Raw genomic sequence first — 26,254 nt, 5'->3', positions numbered from 1 at the left:
ACCAAAGTAGGATGGGCACTTAATTTAATTGTTAATTGTTATACGGATTACCGCCCCTTCTTTATTTAATTGTTATACGGATTAATTGGATCGGTTTAAACAGTTTAAATGGTTTTAAACGATTCGGTTTAAACGGTTTCAATTCGGTTTGAAACCAACGGGTTCCGCGGTTAAAACCAACCCGACCCGTTTAACTAATCGGCTTGAAACTTGAAACCATAACCACACCATTTACTAAACGGTTTTGCGGTTTCGGTGTAAACGGATCGATTCGGTTTCAGTAAACGGTTTCGGTTACAAATTCACATCCTTACCTATAGGTTATTTCAGATCAACTTCTTAGAAATGGAGCCACACCCAAGCTGCATAATCACCGACATGGGCTAATTTCCCATGTACATCTCATATTGAAGGGTAATATGGATATTATCGAAATATTAGACAAATTTAAAGGAGTGAGTCTACTAATAAAAAATAATATACTACTACGGAGGAGATGTAATTTCTAAAAACACAAGGGGATTCATAACAAGAGCAAAGTACATGTGAGAGAGATGTAATTTAGTCAATGATTTTTAAATACTGTTATAAAAGATAACTTAATTGATTTTCTATTACTTCATTATCTAAAGAAAAAAAAAAAAAATTGAATGATTCCAAAATAAATTGTAGGAATCTGCATCCCTAGCTTAGCCTAAAGTGCCTAGCAAAGTATGTAATTAAGTAAAAATTACTAAAAGTATTCAAGATCTGGTTGAATCATTCATTGAAACTTGAAAGAAACACTTACAATACAGTTTCGCAGAAGATGAGGAAATCCTGGTCGGGTGAGAGGGCAACTCCATTGGCAAAGTAGAGGTGGCGCACCAGCACTTGGGTCTTATTGTTGGAAGGATCATAGCTCATTAGCCTACCATGGGGCCTACCCTCGAGGGCATCCTCCATGTGTTCTTTCAAACTGTATTTATATGATGCGTCCGTGAAATATGTCACTCCGTCTCTCCCCACATCAATACCGTCGGTTATCTTGAATTTCATTCCCTCTGCCTCATCTGTCAATAGTTCCATCGTTGCTCCTTCTCTACTCACACTCATGAGTCCCTGCCACATCACTAGCTTCTGAATTCAATCCAACTGTTTCGAACTGACATACTTACAAGATTTTGATACCATTGATTCTACTGAATATAATGACATCTTTCGGAGGTTAGGACTATGTTTGTATGTATTCCCAGAATAGATTTTGGGTCTAAAATGCATTTTGAAAATAATTCTTTTCTATATTTTCGTTTCAGAATATGCTATGGCTTAAGATATATTCTGAGGGTGCATACCAAACAGAACCTATGGCTGCACTGTAGTACTACACATTTGGCGGGTTTGTGTTTAGCCTCGTTGGAAACCGATTCTAAATAGGTGATTAGGTTGAGAGCTTTATGCCTTTGGCCCCATATCATGTACAACTTCAACTCAACCAACTTTAAATTCGATCTAGGGATCTAAGCCAGACTGAATTTAATAGGCCAAATTTGACCACTAATTTCTCATTTTCTTGTGAGAAGATAAATCTACCCCCACCACCAAAACCACCCCACCCCCTCCCAAAAAAGAAAAAAAAAGAAGTAACTATAATAATCAGAGTACCATATATGTGCCACATGGTAAAGCTTTGCCACATGGTAGATCAGATGAAAATTATATCAACGGGTAAACCTTTTGGTACCCTACTCACATTCAAGGATCAACCCAAAGGGAGTTTTCCAAGTGATGAGAGTAAACTATAATAATCAGAGTACCATATGTGTGCATGGACATAATGGAAATGTTTTATTCATATACAAAAGGATATTGATTAAATTAGATTCTAAAATTTGATACAAGATTACTATTATTATTTAGTAAAAATGCGTGATTAATTTGGGCTATGTTTTTTTGTATCTTTTCTTATTTTAGTAAATGTCCTTTCTATCCAATAATCAAAATGGCCACAATATCTTTTTATATCACTCGAAATGATCGATTGTATAAGAAGTCCTTTCAAAATGGGACAATACATAGGCAATTTTCTCATACAAAGACTTTCCATTATAAATGAGGTAGCCTATGGAAAATATGTATTTACATATAAAATGAGGCTATATATAAAGGTGTCAAAAAACAGAAATGAAATCAAATGTTAGAATCGGAACTGACCATTTACAATTGAATCGAATTGGACCGCAAAGAAATGGTGCAATTTTGATTTCATAGGTTCTCTTCATGGTTAGGTTCATTTCAAAATAAAAAAATTTGCGCTATGAGCCGAATAAAAGCCGTTTATGAAAAACCACCTGGACCCGGTATGAACTGATAAAATTTTAAAAACTAGCAAACCTCTTTCTCCACATTTATTTTTAATTACCCTATTCCCTTTCCCTTAACCTAATATGTAGCTACACCAAAATTCATTAAACACTACAATGTTCCTCACATAACAAGGATACAAAAAATATATTCCTATGTAAATAGCAAACACGTCAGAGCAAACATCTATTAATAAGAAAATAAAAGGCAACTATAAAGAAAAATGCTAAACACCATATATAAAAGTGATCACATCATCAATGACAAGAATTATTTTCCAAAATCCCTAATATTTTATGGAATGGGATGCCACCTCACCGATCACGATTTTAAAAATTCAATAAATGAAGTAGAATAAATAGATCTAGAGGGTGCAAAGGTGAAATCGAATATTAATCAAATAGCAATTGATTAAACTGGACCAACTATAACAAGATTTTAATTTGGCTAAGTCTTATCCAGTGTGATTTTGATTTCAACTTGTCAAAATGTAACCTGACTCAGAACCGGAGTTAGACCAATTGACAACCTACCCTTAGCTATATATATTACATAAAGATGATAGTCCCATCATCCCATGGGGGATAAGTTTCTAGCTCAGTGATAGGCAACTATGTGTTGAGCTCTAACATAACTCCAGGCAAGGTACTGGGTTACCCCCACCTTCTTGAAATATGCTAGTGGTTTACAATAAGGCCTAGTGGCCCCCCTTAGCTAACCCCTCATGGTCCCCAGTCTCCCCCTTATACACCAAGAAAAAATAAATAAATAATGGACATTTCTATAGAATAACGTGTAAGAAAACATATAGGGTCCGTTTGATAACGTTTCTACTTCAAGAAACGGCAGAAACATAAATTTTCGTTTCTAGAAATAGAAACGGAATTGAAGGTGTTTGATAAGTCATATTTCTGAAAGTCGATAGTAACCAGCAAAAGAATGACCACGAGTCGTTTCCAGAAATGACGAAACAAGTTCTACTTGTTTCACCTGGGTCATTTCTTGAACCATAAATAAGTAAAAATTTCAATTTCTATTTCTGAAAACAAGTGAAACGAAACAGTTTTATCAAACGCTTTTTGTTCTGTTTCTATCGTTTTTAGACACAGAAACGGCAGAAACGCATTTCTTGAAACGTTATCAAATGGGCCCATAGTGTTAAGGGTGTGATTCAAGGCCGGTTTTGTGCTGGTCCATTTATCATACCCTAGTCGAAGCCCAACCTTCCCTCTAAAGCCTTGAAAATAAATTTGGGCCGCGATGGACCAAACCATGTCAAAAGTTCAAGGGTTGCAAATCCAATTGAAGGCTATAGTGCTATAATAAGCTGGCCCGACCCAATAAGATGCAACGCACCTTGCTCCTTAAGATCTAGAACTTGGACTTGTTGATCAAATTGCCTACCGTTGATCACAATCCGGTCTGTGACCACTCAGCTGAGTTTGATCAGGATCGGCACGAATAACAACCAACAACTGACTTTGACTAGCGGTATCAAAAAAGCCCGATCAACTCGAATTTGCCTTGAGCCTAAATAGGGTATGGGTTGAGATTTCAGCCTATAGGGTGGGCTAGTGTTGAAAATTTCAGGCCCGAGCCAATTTGGGTTGGGCCTAGGTTGAGGTCTCATCCCAACTCAACCCAACTTAACCCAACCCAACTCAACCCATTCCAACCCAACCCATCTCAACTCAACCCATCCCAACCTTGTATAATATAAATATGTTAATAATTATTAATGAATACTTATAGAATAGATCTGTAAAAAGTCTTTACTACAATCTCTCTCTCTCTCTCTCTCTCTATATATATATATATATATATTCTTTAGCTTCTATTATGTTAGATCAAGTCATCAAGGAACCAATAGTACTTGGCTGAGTAGGAGCCCAACCCAATCAAGGTCCATTAGGGCTGGCAGGCTTGGGTTGAATTAAGAGACTTTAGGGTTTTAAAACCCGGCCCATTGACACCGCTAGCTTGCACAACTGAGTTTTCGAACGTGTTGATATCAGATCGGTGGATTCAGACTGTCAAATAAAAAAGAAAAAGACAGAAAACACACACCTTGTCAGCGTCGGCGACAATGAGATCCTTATCCGGTCCAAAAGCCAGTCCGAGCGGTCGACCACCGGTGAAAGCCCAGTTTTCGACCTCCACCCCTGGCTCATCTTCTTCCCCTTCTACTCCTCAGCCGAATCTGCCACGTGGAGACGCTTAATCCAACCATCACTGCAACCAGTGTATATGAGTCCGGTCTCCGCGTCGTAAGCAAAGTCTTCAGGCCCTGGTAAGAGCCCCTCTCCAATTCGCTCCGCCGATTCTAGCACTCGGCCATATAGCTTCGGCGGCACAGTGGGCGGTGATCGAGACAAGGGAAGCAACGCCGGATCGAAATCAGCGAGTCTATAGAGAAGAACTGCCAGTGCCACGGGCGCTACCACCACCAATACCAGGAGCATCGTCGTTTTGGAGTTAGCCATGACCACTGAAGATGAATAATGGATTGGGGTCTGCAGCTATATTTTAACAATAAGACATCAAAGAAAATGTTCTCTCTCTTCCCCACTAACAGGCAATATAATTAGTAACACTAGGGGTGTCAACCGGTCGGGTCGGTTCGGTTTCGGTCGGGCTTAATCGGGCTTGAAGACTTTCAAAGGCTACACCGTGTCCGCCCATTTAACTAATCGGGCTTAGTTATTGAGGGCATGGTACACTTTATATTCGGTCGGTCGGTCTCGGGCTATAATCGGGCTACCTTAATCGAGCTTTAGTCGGGCCTTAACCGGGTTACGGACATGTTTAATGTTAAACGGGCCCTCTTTAAAATGTGCTATTATATTCCGGCCCACTCATGCAAGCCCAAAAAAATGACAATAAATCAATAAATGATACCAAATATAACCATTATTTAAAATGTGAACATATCTTTACTTTTTACTTTTTATTCTTTAATTTGGGGGGTAAAATAGGTATTCTACAATCATTAAAGGGTCGGGCCAAGTCGGTGCACAATAGGCCGGTCTCGGTTGGGCGTTATTCGATCGGTCTCGGTCGGGCGCGCGACGGTCCAAGTAGCAAAACCGAGACCGACCATTTATAAACGGGCCGGGCTCAAGCCCGACATGTTTAATAAATGGTCCGGGCCGGTCCGGTCTATAAATGATCGGTCCCGATCAATTTAGTCGGGTCGGGCCACGAATTGACACCCCTAAGTAACACAATTTAGAACTACTAGGAGATGAGACGCAATCTAACTAACTGGATGGAAAGGTACAGACAGCTGGAGGAATACAAAATTCTAGTGTCTCTGACTCTATTATAAAGAAATATTATATTATTATTTTCCCATAAAATATGGAAACCTGATTTAAAGAACACTGACCGGCCGTGTGATACGCATGAGCACGTTATATTACATGCTACTCTCATATAATAAAAATCCCATCCAGCAGATGTCCTTGCACATTTTGCTTGGCCACGTGGTGCAAGGGCTATACAATCAGATAAAGGCCCTGTTGCCCAAAAGAATTATAAAATGAAAAGAAAAGCAGGGAAAAAAAAACACAAACCCACCAGTCTTTAACGGTGACCACTAACAATCTTTAATGATTTCGTAGTGGTAACCATAATTCGGTGAGACTCAACTTAAAATTTAGACTTGAAAATGGTCATAGTTTTTCTAGGATTTTTATATGGTAAAACGGAAGCTAGCGTGTCTATAGCTAAATAAAGGTCGGCACGAAAAGATTGGGCTGGTCCCTTGTCATTATTATAATAATTTTTTTCAATCATAGAAAATTTCTGTAACAATTGTATTACAGACGATGGTTAATTTCCATTGTAATTCTGTTGTAAAGATCCACGGCGCATATGGTTACAATCAATGAAAATATGAGGTTATTAGGTTCTGCTTTTTTACATGGAAATATTAAAATCTGGTTTAAAATCAATATTATATGACGAAAAAATACTGTTGTTTAAAATCAATTTTTACTATGTGAAACATCGCTTAAAATCAATATTATACGACTGAAATATATTGTTGTTTAAAATCAATTTTTACTACGTAAACATATTACGTAGCTTAAAATAAATTTTTACCATGAAAATATATCATCATTTAAAATAAAGTTTTACTATGGAAATAATATTATAGCTTAAAATAAACTTTTACCGCTGAAATATACCGTTGTCTAATTTAGTATATGCAACGGATTATGAATACTGATAAGGCAAAATATGTCACTTTCTTCAGCACGGCTGAAGCATGTACGCAAACCTGAAAATGACTGAGTCGCTAATTCGGCCTCCGTCAGGCCATGCTATCAGATCGGCCTTAATCATGCCGTGCTGTTTCCTCGGCCTCCATCAGGCCGTGCTCCACCTCGGCTTCCATCAGGCCGTGCTACTGCCTCGGCATCCGTCAGGCCGTGCTGTTACCTCGGCCTCCATCAGGCCGTGCTCCACCTCGGCTTCCATCAGGCTGTGCTACTACCTCGGCTTATATCAGGGCATGCTGCTTCCTCGACCTCCATCACGTCGTACTGTTACCTTGACATCCATCGGGCCGTGCTGTTACCTCGGCCTCCATCTGGCCGAGCTGCCACCTCGGCCTCCATCTGGCCGAGCTGCCACCTCGGCCCACGTCAACAACAAGGATTCCAGAAACGTGTTTTCGTCCACCCCTACAGTTAATGAACGTAATCCCTATTCCGGAGGACAGGACTCTATCCACTACACGTCATCATGACGTCACACGGTTGATCCTTCCTAGTTAAGAGGGGAATATTCTAGGAATATTCCCAGAATCATAGAGCCACTCCCCTTGAGGACTCCACGCCTAAACAGGACTCTTCACAATAGTCTCCCACTGGCCCTCCATCAACAACCTATAAATACCAAGGTAAGCCTCCATCACAAGGGATCGACGACTCACTTCTCAGACTGTAAAAGCTCTCTTGAGCATCTGTTGTGGAAAGGTCTAACTTAGACATCAGAGAGTCCCCCGTCGGGTTAGCCCGGCTCTCCTTGTCATCTCTTCTGTGCAGGTCGGTCAAAGCACCAGGAACTGCAGGAGAGATAGTCCGGTCAAATTTTTCCGCATCAAATACCATCACAAAAAATTCATTATTTGCTACAAGAAATAAAATTCAGCTGTAAATAGTATACTTTTTTTAATATACATATATATATATATATATTCACAAAATAAACTCCTATAATATTATATCCACAAAAAAAAGAAATAATAATAATGTACAATATTTTGATTCTCAATATGCAATATAGAATAGCACATGAATATATAATAATATTAGTGCAATAAGGCCTTTTTCTGGAGCAACAACTCAGTGCAATATTTTCCTTATGATCCTTTATCAGTTGCATAATGTGTTTATAGGACCTTTACAACCCATTCTCTCGCCTCATTGTTAATTTCTTGCTACTCTATGAGTTGGTTGATCATCTCAAATGCATCATCATCCATTGGAGGAAAAGAGAGAATCGGTGTTGGTGAATGCTTCCAATTTGTGAGAATCGAGATCCAACCTAAGGGTTGGCATGAAATTCTTCTCTAGTGCATTATGGTCAACTGACCGCGCTAGAGATTGCTTGGGCATGCCAGAATCCTTCTTGACCGGATTCACTAGTAAATCTGACTTCGATCAAACGATTTGGGCTCTCCTTGTTGGGGATTTTTACCATATTAAACATATGAATAACCCTATAGTGTTTATAATACAAGAATCATCAATCAATCACAAAAGACTAATCATGGGTGTAGTCCCTAAACCAAGATCAATAAAGTACTTCCTTCATAGATCTTAAAATACATAACCATATAGATTTACTATATCTATAATAATCGATGGGACATCCATGACATGAATTATAAATGGGAATAGAGAAATACTTGTGTAAGTTTAGAAGCCCCATGTGCATAGATCATGAACCTTTGTCTCATGTGGTTAAACATTACTCCCATGAAGATGACAATGACGAACTACTCAAGTGGAGTCCTGAGATCTTCTGCAGCCTCTTACTCTAGGGTTTCCTCTCTTTCTGTGCACTTTCTCTTGTGAGAAAGCCATGCTACCAAAACCAATAAGGCATTAAGTAATGGCTGCATGGACCGTCAGTATTCTGTTTATAATAGAATCCCTAAAACCCTATTCCACTCACAATGGAAAGAGCTAGGAGTTTCCTAATCAGAGTGGGTCTATAATTACTTGGGCCCAATGGATCAATCGGTATCAGTTAAGCCCACATAAAAATCCTAACACTCCTCTTGCCCCGATTGCTCCAAGGACTTTGACAGTCAAAACCACCAATGGTTAAAGGAATAAAATAGTAGTATATTTGTCAAAGGAAGTTTCGAATACAAGATGCTAGAGTCCAGCAGATGGATGCTATGAAGATAATTTGAAATAAGACAAAGTGTTCTACTCTACATTCAACTCTAGAAAATGAAAAGTAAATGAATGAAAGAGTTGTATTGTTGTTGGGCTGTTGTATGATTTGTTGATCCCTCCTTTTGGCCGACTTGTTCCTCTTTATACAATTTGTGAATTAACCGTCCTTTCATGTACGCCACTAACCCACTATCCCCATTAAGCTGGGTCCCAATGTGCTCATGACACCTGTCCCAATGAGCTTTTACGCACATGTCTATGACTGCATTCACGTGCTGGTTCCATGTACCTATGGATAACGGGCTCCTTGAACCTTTCGGCCAGCCCACGTTTCTTCCTTATGCAAACACTGCCACTGTCATGTCATTGGATGCATGCTTTCAAATTTTGGCACCAACACAAACTGAATCTAGCAGAAGGCACCAACTGCCTTCGGTCACTCACAACCTCCCTAGACAAGGTTTAATCGTTAATACAACGAAATTGTGAACGAACCAGCATAAAGTGAATTAAAAAAATTCTATTTAAAGACAAGTTTCAAGTCCTTACTTGTAAACTAGAACAATATTGTCTTTTCTCCACGCCCATAGCTGGTTTTTTATTGTAGCAAGTAGGAAACAAAATCAATGAGGATATCTGATTCCTTGTTGCAGAGGTGTTACAATGTATCCTTCTACTTTGTGTTGTATTGTGATAAAATTTCTTTTGAAAGTTCTCAAAAAACATTTCAACATCCATAGTAGGATGATAATTCACAATAAATAGGTCATAATTTGTTAAGGTGGCATCAAATAATTGGAAAGCCGGCCCCGTCAGTCCTTTTCTCCTCTTTCTTGTTCCCTATTTCATTTCAACATTATCGGATAAAAAATATTACTGAGAGATGAATTGGTTGGCAAAGAGAAAGCATTGATGGTATACCTATGCAACCAGAACCCAAGTACAAGAATCGAGTTAACAAAGAAGGAAAAACAATAAAGAAGAGAATGAAATGATGAGAAAGAAGAGGGAAAATCATCTTCATAAAACCTAACATTAAAGAAGCAGAAAAGCCAAAAAATGAATAGAGAGCAAATCCTTTTTTTTTTTTTTTTTTTGTCATTTTAGGATTATTGAAAAACCACAAGCAAAGAAAATAAGAACATTATTGAAAGTAGACGTAACAGGAGGATCATTCTCCTAATGTCTCTTTTTCACATTTTAAGTTCCATAAGGAAGCAGAAGGGTGCCAATGCCAAACCTTGATGACCCAACCCTCATGCCAACAGAGACACCACCTCCCACCTAAAGTTCTAAAATGACACCAAACCACTAAGCTAAAAAGAAGAGGTTACCAATCAAAACAACCTCACACCAACAGAGACACCACCTCCCACCAAAAGTTCCGAAATGACATCAAACCACTAAGTAAAAAGAAGAGGTAACCATCCATAACAGCCTCACGCATTAAAGACAACTAGCCATCTTGAAAACCTAAAAATGACATGTCACACCCTGTTCACACAGAACCGAGCCAATGACCGGGTTAACACCAGTTAACCCAAACCTGCCAGGATCATCTGATACAGTATTCCACCACAGCATACACACAACTAAGAAAGAGCTCATCAGTTCAGCGGAAGACTTGGTTTACCTGTGAATATTCCCATAATACTTGCTACCCGAATTGTGATATAATAATTAAATACATGTGGGCCCGAAGGCATGATATTTACACAATAAGAGTACAATTCACATATCAAGTACACAAAAGGAATCATCAAAAATCAGTCATATCAGCTCGGTAATATAAGTAGGGCTCAGCTCGGTATCAAAAGATAGAGCTCAGCCCGGTATCAGAAGGTAGAGCTCAGCTAGGCATCAGAACAAGGCTCAGCTCGGTATCAGGAGGTAGAGCTCAGCTCGGCATCAAAACTGCGGTCCCGCAACACAACTCTCACACGAGCAATCAGTGCCGCGCTCTAACTCCTCAGGGGCACACCAATCCTCTTCAGGGAACTCAACTATGGGACCCGACCCGTGCTCTTCAGATGGATGACCTGCAAAATCATCTAAAAGAGGTACACACATAGGATGAGCTCACTAGCTCAGCAAGTGGAAAGAAGGACCACATAGCAGTCCACACAACAAATCACAACCATATGCACTATATGCTATGCAATACATTTTAAATCACATCCACCTAAACAATATTACTAAGTCTTTGGTTTAGTGCTACTACAACCACAATACGCGTATACTCTGGGTACGAGCCGCGAATTCCATCCCGCGATACGCCCATAGGGCTGTTGGAGAAGGCCTACCGTGAGTAATCGGAAAAGTAAAACATGCCGACCACCGGCTCTCAACATAAAGTAAATGACAGAAATTTAAAGGTGCTGACTCCAGCAATTTAAAAGCAGTACGATTGGCCCTCTTGAATATACCATCGGGGTTGCCGACTGTCCTAATGACCAGCCGGGCATAATGTCTAACCGCCACAGTGACCCGACAACCGCGACCACTGCTTCCCCCCAAATGGTAACCCAACACCTTAACCCCTGTTGGGAAGGGTCGTAGCACGGGAAGGTGATAATCCTAAACCGTAGGCTCCTATATGACATAGTACGATTGCATAGTGCCACCGCATCCCATACCACGGGCCACCACTGCACTCGTTTCCAAGTCGGCTACGGCATCTAGTCTATTAATGCATCATGCACAATGATGTCCACATTCATCACAGAAGCATATCATCATTTGGCATTGAAAAATAAACACAACACACATAGCACAAAATATAAGGATGGCTAAGCTACATAGCATTTGTATGATGACATGGCTAATCTAGATACAATTAAATGAATGCCAAACAATGCCTTGAAACAAGGCCAAACGTCCTCTCCCCACTTACCTGTAGTGTACAAGGACTCACGCTCGGTACGGGTGAGATCCGTTGCAAGAAGCGTACACTTTGGTGAACCTAACATAAGTGAATGGGGTTAGCATTTCACCATTTTGGGATCAAAATTTACACGATCCAATGACAAAATCATGTTTAGAATCCTAAAAGAAGGTCACACGTCCGTTTTTGATCCAATCGAACGAAAAAATCACGTTGGGAGCCTCTCGGGTGGGTCGGACAGCCCACCCGTCAGACCCACCAGTCAGACCCACTGGTCTTGGCGGGAAAATGCTATTTCTTCCCAAACTTCTCCCAACCTTTGGGGATTCAAATGGGGCTTTTCCAAACCCATTCTTCACACATTCAAGGTCTCCTAAGGTGGTTCTAACCTAGATCTAGGTTAGATTTAAGGAATGGAAAGCCATCTTACCTTCTTTGCTCAAGAACTCCTTCAAAACCCCAAAATCACTTCCAATCACGAATGCTCTTGCAACCGTGGAAACCCTTCTTCAAATCCTTCAAAATCAACACATAAATCATCTATTAGACCTTAGATTCATCATCTCAAGGGGGATTTACAAGACCTCAAGAAACCCTACCCAAATCAAGGGTTTTACTTGGGTATGGTGAAAGTTTGAGGAACTCAGCCTTTGCTCACCTCTAAACGTAGATCTAGTGTTGGAGATCACTCTTCCGGCGTCGGAATGGAAAGATCAAACCTCGGCGCCGCTGAAATCCATCTCTTCTTCCTCTTCCTTCTCTTCTCTTCTTCTTTCCTTTCTTTTCTCTCTCCTCTTTACTCTTCTCACCAACGTCCGAGCGTCATAAATGAGAAAAGAAAAAGAAAAACATAAAGGCTATATATACTTCTTAAATAACTAAGTAATCATATGGGTGGGTCACTCAGGTGGGTGGATGCGCCCACCTGTGTCCGCCCACCTGAGGGCCAAAACTTGGCCAACAATTGGGATTTTGACAGAATTAGGCCCTCGGCACAAATCTCACTCTTGGCATAAGATGTAATATACGTATGCACTTTAAAATACGGCTACATACCTGCTTTATCCGTATATGGCCTTGTGATAGGTGCATGTACACGATTTGGGTACACCCGTCTCTTCGGGCATTGGCTCGGACTTGTCGGGCCAGCCGGTGTTTAAGGTCACCCTTGCCATCAAAGTTCATAAGGAACCCGCTTTAACTCTCTCCGGTTCAGGTCCTGCATGGTTAAACCGGGTCAACCGTGTAATCAGACCGGGTTTAAGAAGTAGGGTATTACATGACACATACCTAAGAGCCACACTCCACCATAGAAAACACTTTCTCTTTTATTTATTTATTTATTTTTGGTGTAAAACTATTTAGGATCTTAACCTCACGAATATATCTAGTATGTTGGGAAGCAAGGTTATAAAACTCAGGATTGGTATCAATTGATACTAATCTAGATCCGTGTGAGATCGTTTAAAATCAGACTTGATCGGACGTATTTATCCTTACTTTTTTTTTTTAAAGAAAATCATTGTTTAAACATTTTACGTGTAGATTGTACCAATGGATTGATATCGCACTACAAGAAAAATGGGTTTTTGGGACGGAAATTTTTTGTCTCAAATATTAAAATATTGTCGCTAATACCCTGTAGGTACAGTAAAAATTTTCGTCGCACAACTGTCGTTACAATTGCCGTCGCATAATTTTAGAGACAGATAAATTTTTCCGTCTCTAAGGGGTCAATTGCGACATTTTTTGTGATGGATATTTCCGTCACAAAAAAAAAATAAGAGACAGAATTTTCTGTCACAAATAGGATGTTGCCATGGCCATGTAGTGACAGTTTATTTCCGTCACAAAAGAGCCTATATTATTTGAGACAGAATTTTACTGTCGTAAACTATTGTCAATTGGGACGGAAGATTCTGTCTTAAAAGCGATTGTTCTTTAGGGACAGTAAAAATCCATCGCTAAAGGTCTAAAAGTAAATAAAAAAAAATATTTGTTTTTTGTCTACATATTACCCTGTTGTTACACATTAGTAGATCCAAGTAGACATTTAATATTTACATCATCAAAAATTAATAACTTGAGATAAATCTATACAAATTTAAAATTTACATCGTCATCAAACATAATGATAGATAAAACTATTTTTTTCCCCCAAATATTTTCGTCGTTAACATTCAATAATATATTGTAGCAACTTCAACCTGTGAATGTGATTCCATCAAAGAGACCATTAGATTATTGTACATAGACAATTTAAACCATTTAAAGCATTAGTGAATTAAGGTAACACTAACATTGATTTGTCTTCAAAACTAGAAGAGTGAATGAAGGGACAATCATAATACAAAAACAAATCATCCAAAAACCTACCTTCACCCACTCTGATTTGAGCAAGGGCTAATGCACAAGGCAACATAAATAGCGAAAGAAAACTAAACAAGGGCACATCAGTCTCCCCCTGCTAAATGCCAACTGAAACTCTTGAAGAAACTATCCAGTGAACTGGTATGCAAACCTTGTCTAGTTATCCATCTAATGCAGAAAACCCCTCCTTAAATCCTTAAAGATATACAAATAAATAAATAAATAATAAAAAAATATTTCCAATATACATATCTATATGCCTTTGAGTGAGCCAAAGTCCATCCCTAGTAGCAGCTATATGCTTCTGAATAAGCCAAAGCCCATCACTAGTAGCCACCCTCCCCCTCCCCCTCCCTATCCCCTCCCTCCCCCACCCTTCTCTCATTTAGATGAAAGCACAGAGAAACAAGTAACAAGTTTCTTGTAATCATTGATTTAAGAAACATATTGCTGGAATGAGAAAAGGGTTTCCTCTTAAACACAAAAAACTGGGTGGATATTCAAGCTAAAAATTAACAAGAAACTACAAATAGAAAGAAAAATCACAACTAGGAGACATAATGTGGCACCTGAAAACACAACATCACCAGAGACAGCACAACCAAACTGAGATCATCCATCTAGTGAGTAATTCATTTTAATTTTTTGATTTTCACAAATTGCAATGGAACTGATACATCCAATAATCTGCAAATATAGATGCATGGCATAAAGGGTCCCCAACAAATTTTATATCCACGTACCTACACCAGCTTTCAAAGCTTCTACAATAGAAACTGGTGGTTCTATATAATCATCTCTTTTAGGAAAATTTATCATATGAACCAACTATCGAGTCAAATCAATACTCAATTAATAGAACCTGCAAACACATGTTGATGAAGGTAGTGTACAAGCTAGCACTTCCAACTAGTCTTGCATCACATGAAAAAGAATTAGTCGATAATTCCTCATCTCAAGGGAAATTTAGATTTTCTAACCGAATAAGGGTGATGCAGAACTGAAGATTTAACAGCATAGGAAGTCCAAGAAGAAACAGGCCTAATGTGGCCCAGCCCTAATCTAAGCAGGCTTAACGTGGCGTGAATCCACTTTGTCTTAGTTTAAGTTGCTTTCATTTGATTTTAAGTGTTTAAAAAGTTCTGGTTGAACCGGTGGTTCACGGTTTCAACTTAAGTTGTTATCTTATTTTTTTAAGATTTTTAGAAGTATGGAATGGCTAGTAATTAAGGGGGAACAGCTAGGGAGTATCCAAGTCTACTTAAAACTGTCTTTTGTGGTTGTTATAAATAAATACAGGGCAGCAAATACAGCCCACAATTTTACTCTACAGAAATTTGTTTTCTTGGCTGTGATGAAACAATGACCTTCCTTATGGTGAACCAATCAAACTTTGCAATGGGAAGCCCAGATTGCAGCTCTTTTATTCTCTTGTACTCTTCTCTTATCAATTCTATTAAACTTACAGCAGTATTGCTACACAATCATATCTTGCAGCAGAACAAGCAGTACCCACAATATAACTTTCCTTCTCTTTGTGAAATTTCTGATAATAGGTCATATACAGGTCTGATCCACTTTCTGATTCCATACATCTTCAGTCAGTGCTCTTAACTCTCTCCAACAATCAAGTTTTGATTTTTCTGGTTAAATGCCAAATTCCTATTCCAAGTTGGATTCAATACTTGCTATTTTGGGAGGTTATTTAATAATTGATATTTGTTGATCTGTTGTGTCTCATATCTACTATTGGGTGTATTGAATCTAAAACCTGATGTCAAAAAGATCAGTTACTAGTCAAACTTGAGGTCTCATACTCCAATCATTCCAGCAGATCCAAGTATCCAACCCATGAATCAGGTTGAAATTCTCAGCAGTCATATATTCTAGGCCATTAGAGGAGAACTCAACCTGCATTATCTGGCCATCTAAATTATTGATTTTGTTTTTTGCAATTTCTCTTTAATCTGGATATTTGGTCTTGTTGGTATTGGTTAATAAATATCAGAACCACATTTAGGGGGGGGGCATTTTTATAAAGGACACAAACCAAAACGAGCAGTTCCAACATTTTCACATTACTACTTGCTTTATTGCATGTACTATATCTTCTAATTCCCTAGATTTTCACTTTAGAGAGATTAATACTCAAATAATAGAACCTCAAAACGACATGTTGAAGGCAGTGCACAAGCTACCATCTTCCAACTACTCTTGCATCACATGATAAGAATTAGGAGATAATTCCCCATCTAAAGGGAATTCCAGATTCCTACCCAAAAGAGGGGGGCATTTAGATTAAAAACAGAATCCAAAACCAAAAGTTTCAACATTTGCACAGAACAAAGTATATAAAGGGACAACAATCTCTGTACCAAACCAACAACCAGTTTCCTTGGTAGCTAAATTTGTTAGAATTGCCTGAATGTGAAGTTGTACAAACATTCAGATACTTAAACAAAAAAGAATGTGAAAAATGGAAAAACGATTGATATTCAAAAGAGCATGTCACAAAGTTATTTTATTAATGAACACCATGAATCTAGTTGTGGGAATTCTCAGTCGCAAGAAAATAAACAATCCAAACTCTCGCCTTAAATAAAGGAATAAGCAAAGAGTTATCAATGTAACACTTACCGAATGTAGAGGGAGACCCATAAGACTGAGGACACAATTTGTTCTTGGTGAAATCCATTCCCGCGGATGATGATATCTACACGTGGAACCAAATTTACATTCTCCTGTTCTCACGTAGTACTGGCATTCAAGTTGACCAGGTCTTTCAGGATTTGAGTGTTCCTTCTGAGTGCTGCTAGTAGGTCCAGCAGAGGAAGGTAGCATCTGGTAAGGTCCTGGATACACAGGTGCTGAGGGAGATAGCTGTGACACTCCATAAATTGAACCTGCTCCAACAATGTGTTTAGCGGTAGGAGATGCTACTGGACTAACAGGTCCCTGCTTTAGATGGACTAACAACCCAATAAGAAACTGTAAATGTCTGTTGAATACCAGAAGAAAGGAAAAGGTTTTTATTCACGCATAGGATAAGGACCCCAGATCGAGACTGGTACCAACCATGGAGGAAGCACCATAGGACCATACGCCCCTTGCACATATGAAACAGGTAATAATGGAGGCCTCGCAACTTGCCAGTTGACTACCCCAAACTGCTGCTGAGTAGGAACTAAAGGAGACTGCACCATCGGATAAAATGGGTTCCCTCACCTTTAACCTGTGATTTTTCTCCCTGGAACCTTCTCTCTCTCTCAGCTATCTTTCTTCTCTTTGAAACCCCTTAACCTGTGATCTCCTTCTCTCTGAATCCCCTTCTCCTGGGATCACTCTCTCTCTCTGAAACCCCTTCTCCTGTGATGTCTCTCTCTCTCTCCCTCTCTCTCTGAAACCTTCTCCTGCGTAGATTCTTCTTCTCCTTCTCGATTCTTGTCTTCTTCCCCTCTTGAATCAGTGAATGCGAAGGTAAAGGAGGTCCTAAATCTCAGCAACATGGGAATTCAGAGAGATGAGGGTTTGTAGAGAAGAGAGAAAGCATTGATACGAAAAGGGATTTTGAAGAAATTTGAGCGCGCAGCAAGTGGGAAGGGAATTAGGGCTCGGATGTTGGAGGAATAATTTCTTTAATTTTGGGACAGCTAATTATCTATCTCCAATTTTGCAACGGAAAATATTCATCTTCAATGATAAATATGTATTGAAGTAATCATCTAGATTTCGATTTGTTTGAATGTAACGTGATTCAGAGATTTGAGCGCGCATATTTGAAAATTTCTTTAATTTATGGACAGATAGTTATCCATCTTCAATTTTGCGATAGAAAATTTTTGTCTCTAATGATAAATATTTTTTTCAAATTTAATGCATTTTATTTTGTGTTATACTATAAGATATGTAGCAATGGAACTATTTCTATCTCAAATGATTTTTTTAGAGACGGAAAAAATCCATGGTAATAGATATAAATTCAATTAAAATTCATTGTAGGAGATATAAAATTTAATTATAATAGCGACGGAAAAATCCCGTCTCAAATATTGGGACGGTAATATTTCTGTCCCATATATTGCGACAGAACTTTTTCCGTCTCGAATGATTTATTTAGGGACAGAAAGTAATCCGTTGAAATAGATGTAAAATTCAATCATAATAGCGATGGAAAAATTCCGTCTCAAATATTGAGACGGTAATATTTCTGTCCCATATATTGCGACAGAATTGTATCCGTCTCGAATAGTTTATTTAAGGACAGAAAGTAATCCGTCGTAATAGATGTAAAATTCAATCCCAGTAGCGACAGAAATTTCCGTCTCAAAGGTTGTGACAGTAAGATATTTGTCCCAACTGCTAGATATGTAGCGACAGAATTATATCCGTCCCAAATAATTTGTTAAGGGGACATAAATTTTGTCTGTCGCTAAAAAAGTGTCGCAAATGCCTTCTTTTCTTGTAGTGTATCTTCTATAGAGATTGATGGGAGGGGCACGACTTTAATAGAATCAAAGACATGCTTAAGAAGGGAAGATTCCACCGAGGGCAGCTTCCACACACCATTCTCAATGAACGAGTCCATAGAAGGGAAATGGTTGTTGAAAACGTCCACCTCAAGACCTGAAATCTCAAAGATAGGATTAGGGCCCATCCAATTATGTGTCCAAAAATCAGTATTTTTCCCATTTCCGACAATCCAGTCCTCATTCTTTGCTACAAAGTGCCACATTCTCTTAATACCATGCCATATAGAGGTTTAGGGTTTAAATCCTTTCTTAAGCTGTCCATGACTGGAGAGGAACCTCGCACGTAGTAGTCTACTGAGATCTAATTCTTCGTGCTTTACATTCCAAGCCATCTTGGTGAGAAGGGCCTGATTAATGTCCTTGAGCCTCCTTATTCCCAAACCGCCCTCCCTTTTCTGCTTGCGCACCGTGTCCCATCTCACAATTACAGCCTTAGAGATGTCAATCTCTCCTGTCCAGATGAAGTTTCTCATCCATCTTTCAAGGCACTTAATCAGAGTTGACGGCCACTAGTAAGCAAAAAAGCTATGCAAAGGCATTCCAAAAACCATCGATCTAACCAGTTCCACTTTACCAGCCAAGGAAAGAAGTTTTCCCTTCCATCCAACTAATCTAGCCTTGACCTTATCCATGACCGATAAGAGAGGATCCCTCTTAAGTCTTCCCTAGAAGATTTCCACACCAAGGTATTTAGTAGGAAATTTACAGATGGGAACAGTCAGCTTCTCAGCAATCTAATCCTTTCGAACTAAAGAGATTTGCCCAAGGAACATCTTGCTTTTCTCTAAATTGAAACATTGCCCAGAGAAATTCTGTTATTTCACAAGGAAGGATTTGAGGTTGCATACATATCTCTTGGATGCATTCATTAATATGAAAATATCATCAGTGAATAGGATCGAGGTGAGAGGGCACCGTTACTCCACGAGGGCCAGAAATTGGTTTGAGTTGGTTTTTCCTTCCCCAGTGAAAAAAAAAAATGAAGATTTCAAAATTCAATTATAGACACCTCATTTTGTTACACTATAGGCTGCTTTGACGACGATGATGAGCATCTCTTGACGCTGAGTGGATTTATATCTATGGATTTGGGAGGTTTTTCATGCTACTTGACATGCCCACCAAATTATCCATGCAAAATTACTAAAATACGTCTGAAGAAGAAAATGTGATAAGCTGTGGTTACATCTTGGAAATGTTCTGAGAGGGTTGAATATCGAATAATTTTATCGTACCCAAGCTCGGTATAAGGAGAAGATTCTATATTTGATTAATGGGACCCACCCTGGAGGCCAATCAAGCCACAAATCTAATCTCCAATCATCACACTAAGTAAAAGTATGCGAAATATAAAAATAAAGGGCTTTTGAGTCAATCTGTTGGGACATCCGGAGCCAAAGTTATAGGCACCCAAAGTTAAAAGCAAATACTGGATGGGCTTGGCCTAGCTCAATTCCCTTTGGAACTAGCCTTAGCAATAAAATTACTATATCCACACTAAAACAAGACTTAATAGTCTAAATGTCCATGTCGACATCGACAAACTTCAATCGGCATCGATGGTGGCCTAAGTGAATGTCGAACAAAATTATCTCATTGTTGGTTGCATGAAGATTCCTGTTGACAGTCAGAAGCCTATAGTCGATAGTATCATTCCTAACTTAACATCGATGGCTGTTTAGTGACACAACTTTGATGTCAGCCAGCTTTGGATTGATCGATGTCAGAAGAGGTTAGAAAAGTGGCTAAGTACAAATTCTATTTTGTGTTTGTGCGAAGACTTTGCAGTTATTTTGAGATCTTCCTCAATTAGAATTTGGAGAAAATAAAAAACGATAAAGAAAAATGTTTGAGCATCTTCACATAGAAGTCAATCGGACATCAGAATTGGAAGTCACTCCCTGATCTTTTGGTATAATGCGTGTGCCCAAAGAAAAATTGTGTTCCACAATTGTCAGATTCAAGCTTAGTTTTGCGACATTTGCACTAGGCTTTAGTTATAGGTATAAACATAGAATTTGTAAGACAGCTTCTTTACTGTCATACCATGCTCCTGCTAGGATACCTACGATGTGATTGGGATGCTCACCCATTGTATATCTCTACCAGGATCTCTGATAGTAGTACCTTAACTATAGAAACCATAATTGTTACACCCATGCCCTAACCCGATCTAATTTGAACTTTTCTGATACATCGCAAACTGGAGATACGGAGTACCAACGGGTTTGGCTCGCAACACCTCATTGCAAAAAGGGAAGGGATGACCCAACTTGCTTGTGCATTTCATGACAGTCCAACTGGAGAGGAATTAAGCCTTTCGAACCCAAGCGGTAAGTGAGCCGACACCTCCCCACCCGAGTCCCGACACGTACCAAAATTTGCGGGAAGACCATCCCCATAACATAGGGTGTCACACCCCACTCCTCCTAATGGGAATACCAGTGGTGTGAGTAAGACGCTTACCCATCTTACACCATTACCAGGATCTCTGATAGTAGTACCATAACATTCACAACCATGCAACATGAAAAACAAGAGCAATTGCTGTGGAATCAGAGTATATAATATAGCGGAATATAAATGAGATGGGATAACATCTAGCGATAGTATATACCATTAACAATGTTATGTCATATACAACTAGTCATGACTTACATATCATAATCCAAAAGAATACCAGTAAACAATTCGGTATCAAAATATCAAAAGACGACCACTCGTCTTAAGGTGCCTAATAGACATAGATATCACACGCACAATCTAAATCATGCTCCTCAGCGGGTTAGGAGGGAGTAGAGTTGCACCCTAGCGGTACTACGGTATCTACATCATCTTCTAAAAAGCAACATATACTAGGGGTAAGCTTCCAACTAGCTCAGTGAGGGGTGAGGTTCATGTACACACATTCACATATATATATATACCATGATGTCATGAATACAAAAATAAACATAGTCCATGATGAATATGATGTAATCCATTTGATTATTAAACCACCTAGCATACAACTAAGTCGAATTCATGCTATTATGACACTTTAGGTTGTATCCCTAGTCCTGGAACTCGCACATCGGTCACTCAGCTGTACAAACCTAGTCGTGATTAGTAGCCTGTCGGTCCCGGATTGTGACCATCAGTCACCCAGCAAACCCCTGATAACCCCCTCTTGGCAGTCATGGCATTGGAATCACCATCGGCCACGCTGGACTAATTCTCGCCTTCGACAACAATCACATCATACAGCAAGTATGGCATCAAACATTCCACCATTGGGTTATCCAATACCTTACCCCCTGCTGGCAAGGGGACATAGTATAGGGAATGTCACCTAACCACAACATACTACATGCCTTGCATAATGATACAATTAGTATGGAATACGATACCGGAATCACCCATCAGCCACATTGCATCCATTTCTAAGCCTAACAATCATACAAGAAGTTGACTATGGATGACGCGATACCAGAATTCCCATCGGTCACAAAGCATATCCATTTCCAAGTATAGTCCCATAGTACATAATATCGGAATCACCATGACCAAAAGTGCAATCCATGACTATATTTAAATCTAATGTAGATACACAATGCATGAATGCAACATCCACACGATGATCATAGTACTAGAACCACCTCGATCACATTGGATCCCGCCTCACAATCCACATCTCAACATAATCACATATCCAATTTCCATATTTTATAAACATAATGATTCATCACAAATAACATGTTCACAATTATCAATATAATCATGTCAACAATTAAATAATCATTTAATATTCCTAACACATGTGAGCAATTCCTAAAAACATTCCACAAAATAAAGTCAATAATCCCTCATGTTGGTTGTACTTGGATAGATGAAATTCCAAGGGCATCAACCGGGTATCAACCCACTTGGGGTTTTGTTGTACGTGCATGTCTTTGTCCTATGTACAAAGGGAATCGAACATCAATGTGTGTCAGGAACACCAAAGGGGGACCCACAAGGACTGCTCCATAGGGTCCAAGTTCTATCAATTTTTTACAGTACTGGGCTGGTCATTGAAAATATGGAACTTCTATTAGAAATATCAGTGGTGTTTCCGGTGGCCTTGGTGGAGAGCTCCTAAGAGCCTGGGTCTCACTGAAAATATGCCATCAGATCCAGCCCAGGATGTTTCTGATGGTTGTTTGTGGTGGATTCCCAAAAATGAATCGTGGGAATTGGGGCCTTTCGGCTCGGGCCCGATTGTCTAGTTTTGTTCCATAGAGTTTGTAGAGGGTCTTCCTACCTTCATTTTAAGCTAAAGAAATCCTGATTCCACCGAACTGTTAGGGAGATACGATGATCAGAAGATCAAAACCCTAACTTCACTTTTGACCCAAGGTGTTTCCGGAGCTCACTAGCTTGGTTTGAGCTCAACAAACACATGGAAGAGTAAAATACACACTCACCCAAGTTTTGGGAGGTGCCGGGGTTGAGGCTTACCCCTCCAACCTGATGATTCACTCCCATTGTTCAAAACTCTAGTTCAAATGAAGAAGAGAGAGTAGTGGAGGAAGTAGCAACTAACCTCCGACAAGATACTGGCAGTGGGAAGTGAAGCCGGGACCTAGGTCAAGCTCCTCCCTTCTCCTCCTTCTTCTTCTCATTCCTTCTCTTCCTTGTCTTCCTTTCTCTCCTCTGTTCTCTTCCCTCCTTGTTTTTGGACAAGTGAGAAGTGAGAAATGAACTCACTTCTCCTTTTATAGTATGTGATGGACTCAAGGTCCATTTGGCTAGGTACTTGTCCAGTTTAAGTGGGTTATTCCATCATTCGGGAAACACCAGCCCACCTCCTTAGACTCATAAGGTGTACAAGTCACTGGGGAAGGTGTGGGAGGGTATGCGAGGTCATATAGAACTGATCATGATGCGGGTGGTGGGGCTCACAGGCATCGAAACCCAACCAGCAGCCTATTAGGCCATCAGATTTAGGGTCACCGGTGGCCTAGTTTCTGTTAGTCAACAAGGCAATGTTGTGCCTTGACTACCTGCTGTCTATCCTTGGTCATCCCATAGGGGCTGCCCTAGGTTGTGTGCATAGTCTTCTGACAATTATATTACGTGCTGGGGCCCAGGTGGGGAAGTGTCATGTTACTTACCACTTGGGGTGGGAAGGTTGAATCCTCTCCAGTTGGACTGGCATAAAATGCACAAGCAAGTGGCGTCATTCTTTCCATTCTTGCAATGAGCTTCCACGATCCAAAGCCCAATGGTACTCTTTATCTCTAGTCCAAGATCTATCACAAAAGTTCAAATTAGACCGGGTTAGGGTATGAGTATAACATTCTCTCCATCTTTCAAGAATTGTGTCCTCAAAGTTGAACATACCTAGTAAGTCAAACAATCCATGATATTGCTTCTTCATTTCATCTTCTCGCTCCTAAGAGGCTTCTTGCTCCGGGTGGTTCATCCACTTCACCTTAACGAACGAGATAGTTTAATTATGGAGGATGTGGTCCTTCCGATCAACAACCTTCATCGAAAACTCCATAGAGGGAAAATCCTCATCCAACTCACGGGGTACATGAGTCGGGTCGAGGTATGTACTTTCGCAGCATGGATACATGGAAGACATTATAGGTGCCCTCCAATTCTGGTAGTAAGGCTATCCGGTATGCCACCAATCCTATCCTCTCCAAAATGTCATAAGGTCCCACATACCCAGGACTCAGCTTTCCATTTTTACCAAACCACATCACTCCTTTCCACTAGGGAGATCCGTAGGAAGACCTTGTCTCTTACGTCAAATTCCATATGTTTCCTCTTGATACCCGCATAATTCTTTTGTCTAGACTAAGCTGCCTTGATTCTCTCTCTGATCACACCAACCTTCTCACTAGTGGCCTATATCAAGTCTGGACCTAAATGTGTCATTCACCAACTTCATCCCAATAGAGAGGAGTTTGGCATTTTCTACCATATTGTGCTTCAAATGGAGCCATACCGATGGTGGCCTGATAGCTATTTTTTTTGTAGGAGAACTCAATAAGAGAGATATGCTCATCCCAACTATAACTCATGTCCAGGGTACATGCTCGAAGCAGGTCCTCCAAGCTCTGGATGGTCCTCTCTGACTGCCCATCTGTCTGTGGTTGAAATGTCATACTAAAATTCAGTTGTGTACCCATAGCCTTCTGCACACATGTCCAAAATTTAGAAGTAAATTTGAGATCTCGATCAGAGATGATGCTAATTGATACACCATGCAGCCGGATGGTGTTGTTAATATATAACTTGGCTAACTTGTCCATGGAGAAGGTAACTTTGATCGGGATGAAGTGAGCTGCTTTGGTCAAGTGGTCACCAACTACCCAAATGGCATCCATACTCTTGCTAGTGCAGGGTAATCATTTGACAAAGTCAATGCCATATTCTCCCATTTTCACTTCGGAATAGGTAGTGACTGTAGTAACCCATGGGGCCTCTGTCTCTCTGCCTTGACTTGCTGGCAAGTGAAGCACCTCAACACGTGTTTGGCCACATCATTCTTCATTCCCTTCCACTAATAGGAAGCTTTTAGGTCCTTGTACATTTTGGTGATGCCCGGGTGAATGGAGTACAGAGAGCTTTGTACCTCTCTCAAGATTGCATCTCTTAAGTCACCATCACTAGGCATGCACAATTTCCCTTGAACTTAAGAATTCCCCCTTTATTCAAGGAGAAATTTGGGTCCTTCTCTTAGTCTATCTGTGTATGTTGCTGTTTTGCTTTCTTGTACATTCCATCTTTTTATCTTTTTAATAGAAATGATCTTTTAGAGAGAAAAAAAAGGAGAAATCCGGGTTCTTCTGTTTCCCTTCCTTACAGTTTGCTATCAATTTTTGTAACTCTGCATCAGTAACCTTAGTTGTAGTAATTCTATCCACTAGGCTAGGTTGCACCACCAATGTCAATAATGACAAGGTAACACCTTCCACTAGTAGCTCTAAATCTAGTTTCCTTACCTCCTCAATGAGATGCTCATTGGTGGTCAGTGATGCAAGAGTCGGTGCCTGAGATTTCCAACTCAGTGCATCGGCTACTTCATTAGTTTTCCCTGGGTGGTAGTGGATAGTACAATCATAATCCTTCATCAATTCTAACCAATGCCTCTATCTCATGTTGAGCTCCTTTTGGGTAAAGAAATACTTGTGGCTCTTGTGGTCACTGTATATCTCACTTTTCTCATAATACAAGTAGTGCTACCAAATCTTCAAGGTAAATATCATAGCTGTCAGTTCTAAATCATGGGTAAGGTAGTTCTTCTCATACTCCTTCAATAGGTGGGATGCATAGGCAATGACGTTGTCATGCTACGTCAACACACAACCCAATCCCAGTTTGGAAGCATCATTGTACACAACTATACCACTTGTACTGATTGGAATGGTCAAGACCGGGGTTGATACGAACTATTACCTTAGCTCTCTGAAGCTTTTCTCACAAGCATTGGACCACTCAAATTTTACACCCTTCCATTTGAGTCGGGTCATTAGTGCAAAATACGAGAGAAGTTCTCAATAAATCTCCTGATGTTTCTGGTAAATCTCAGAAAACTATGAATATCTACCACATTCTTGGGAGTGTCACACTCTAGCACTGCCTACACCTTTCTTGGGTCAACCTCTATACCCTTATCTAAGACAATGTGGCCTAGGAATGCCATTTGTGAAATCCAAAACTCACACTTTCTG

At 39.8% G+C, this 26,254-nt stretch overlaps 1 long non-coding RNA gene and 1 pseudogene across 1 annotated transcript; both read right to left on the bottom strand.

Moving 5' to 3' along the window:
- Nucleotides 1-5,714, bottom strand: part of LOC122073491 — a 30,775-nt pseudogene extending 25,061 nt beyond the window's left edge.
- Nucleotides 5,715-13,625: 7,911 nt separating this feature from the next.
- On the bottom strand, nucleotides 13,626-16,989 carry LOC122073371. The gene is made up of 2 exons (XR_006138766.1): nucleotides 16,654-16,989; nucleotides 13,626-13,853 (listed from the first exon to the last, which is right to left on the bottom strand). It is a non-coding gene; the product is annotated as an uncharacterized LOC122073371 (long non-coding RNA).
- Between the last annotated feature and the right edge of the window lie 9,265 nt (nucleotides 16,990-26,254).

The sequence above is a fragment of the Macadamia integrifolia genome, chromosome 3, assembly GCF_013358625.1.
Source record: "Macadamia integrifolia cultivar HAES 741 chromosome 3, SCU_Mint_v3, whole genome shotgun sequence".
Classification (NCBI taxonomy): Eukaryota; Viridiplantae; Streptophyta; class Magnoliopsida; order Proteales; family Proteaceae; genus Macadamia; species Macadamia integrifolia.
Note: the sequence above shows the minus strand (reverse complement) of the source record. Positions and strands in the feature narration are given on the sequence as shown.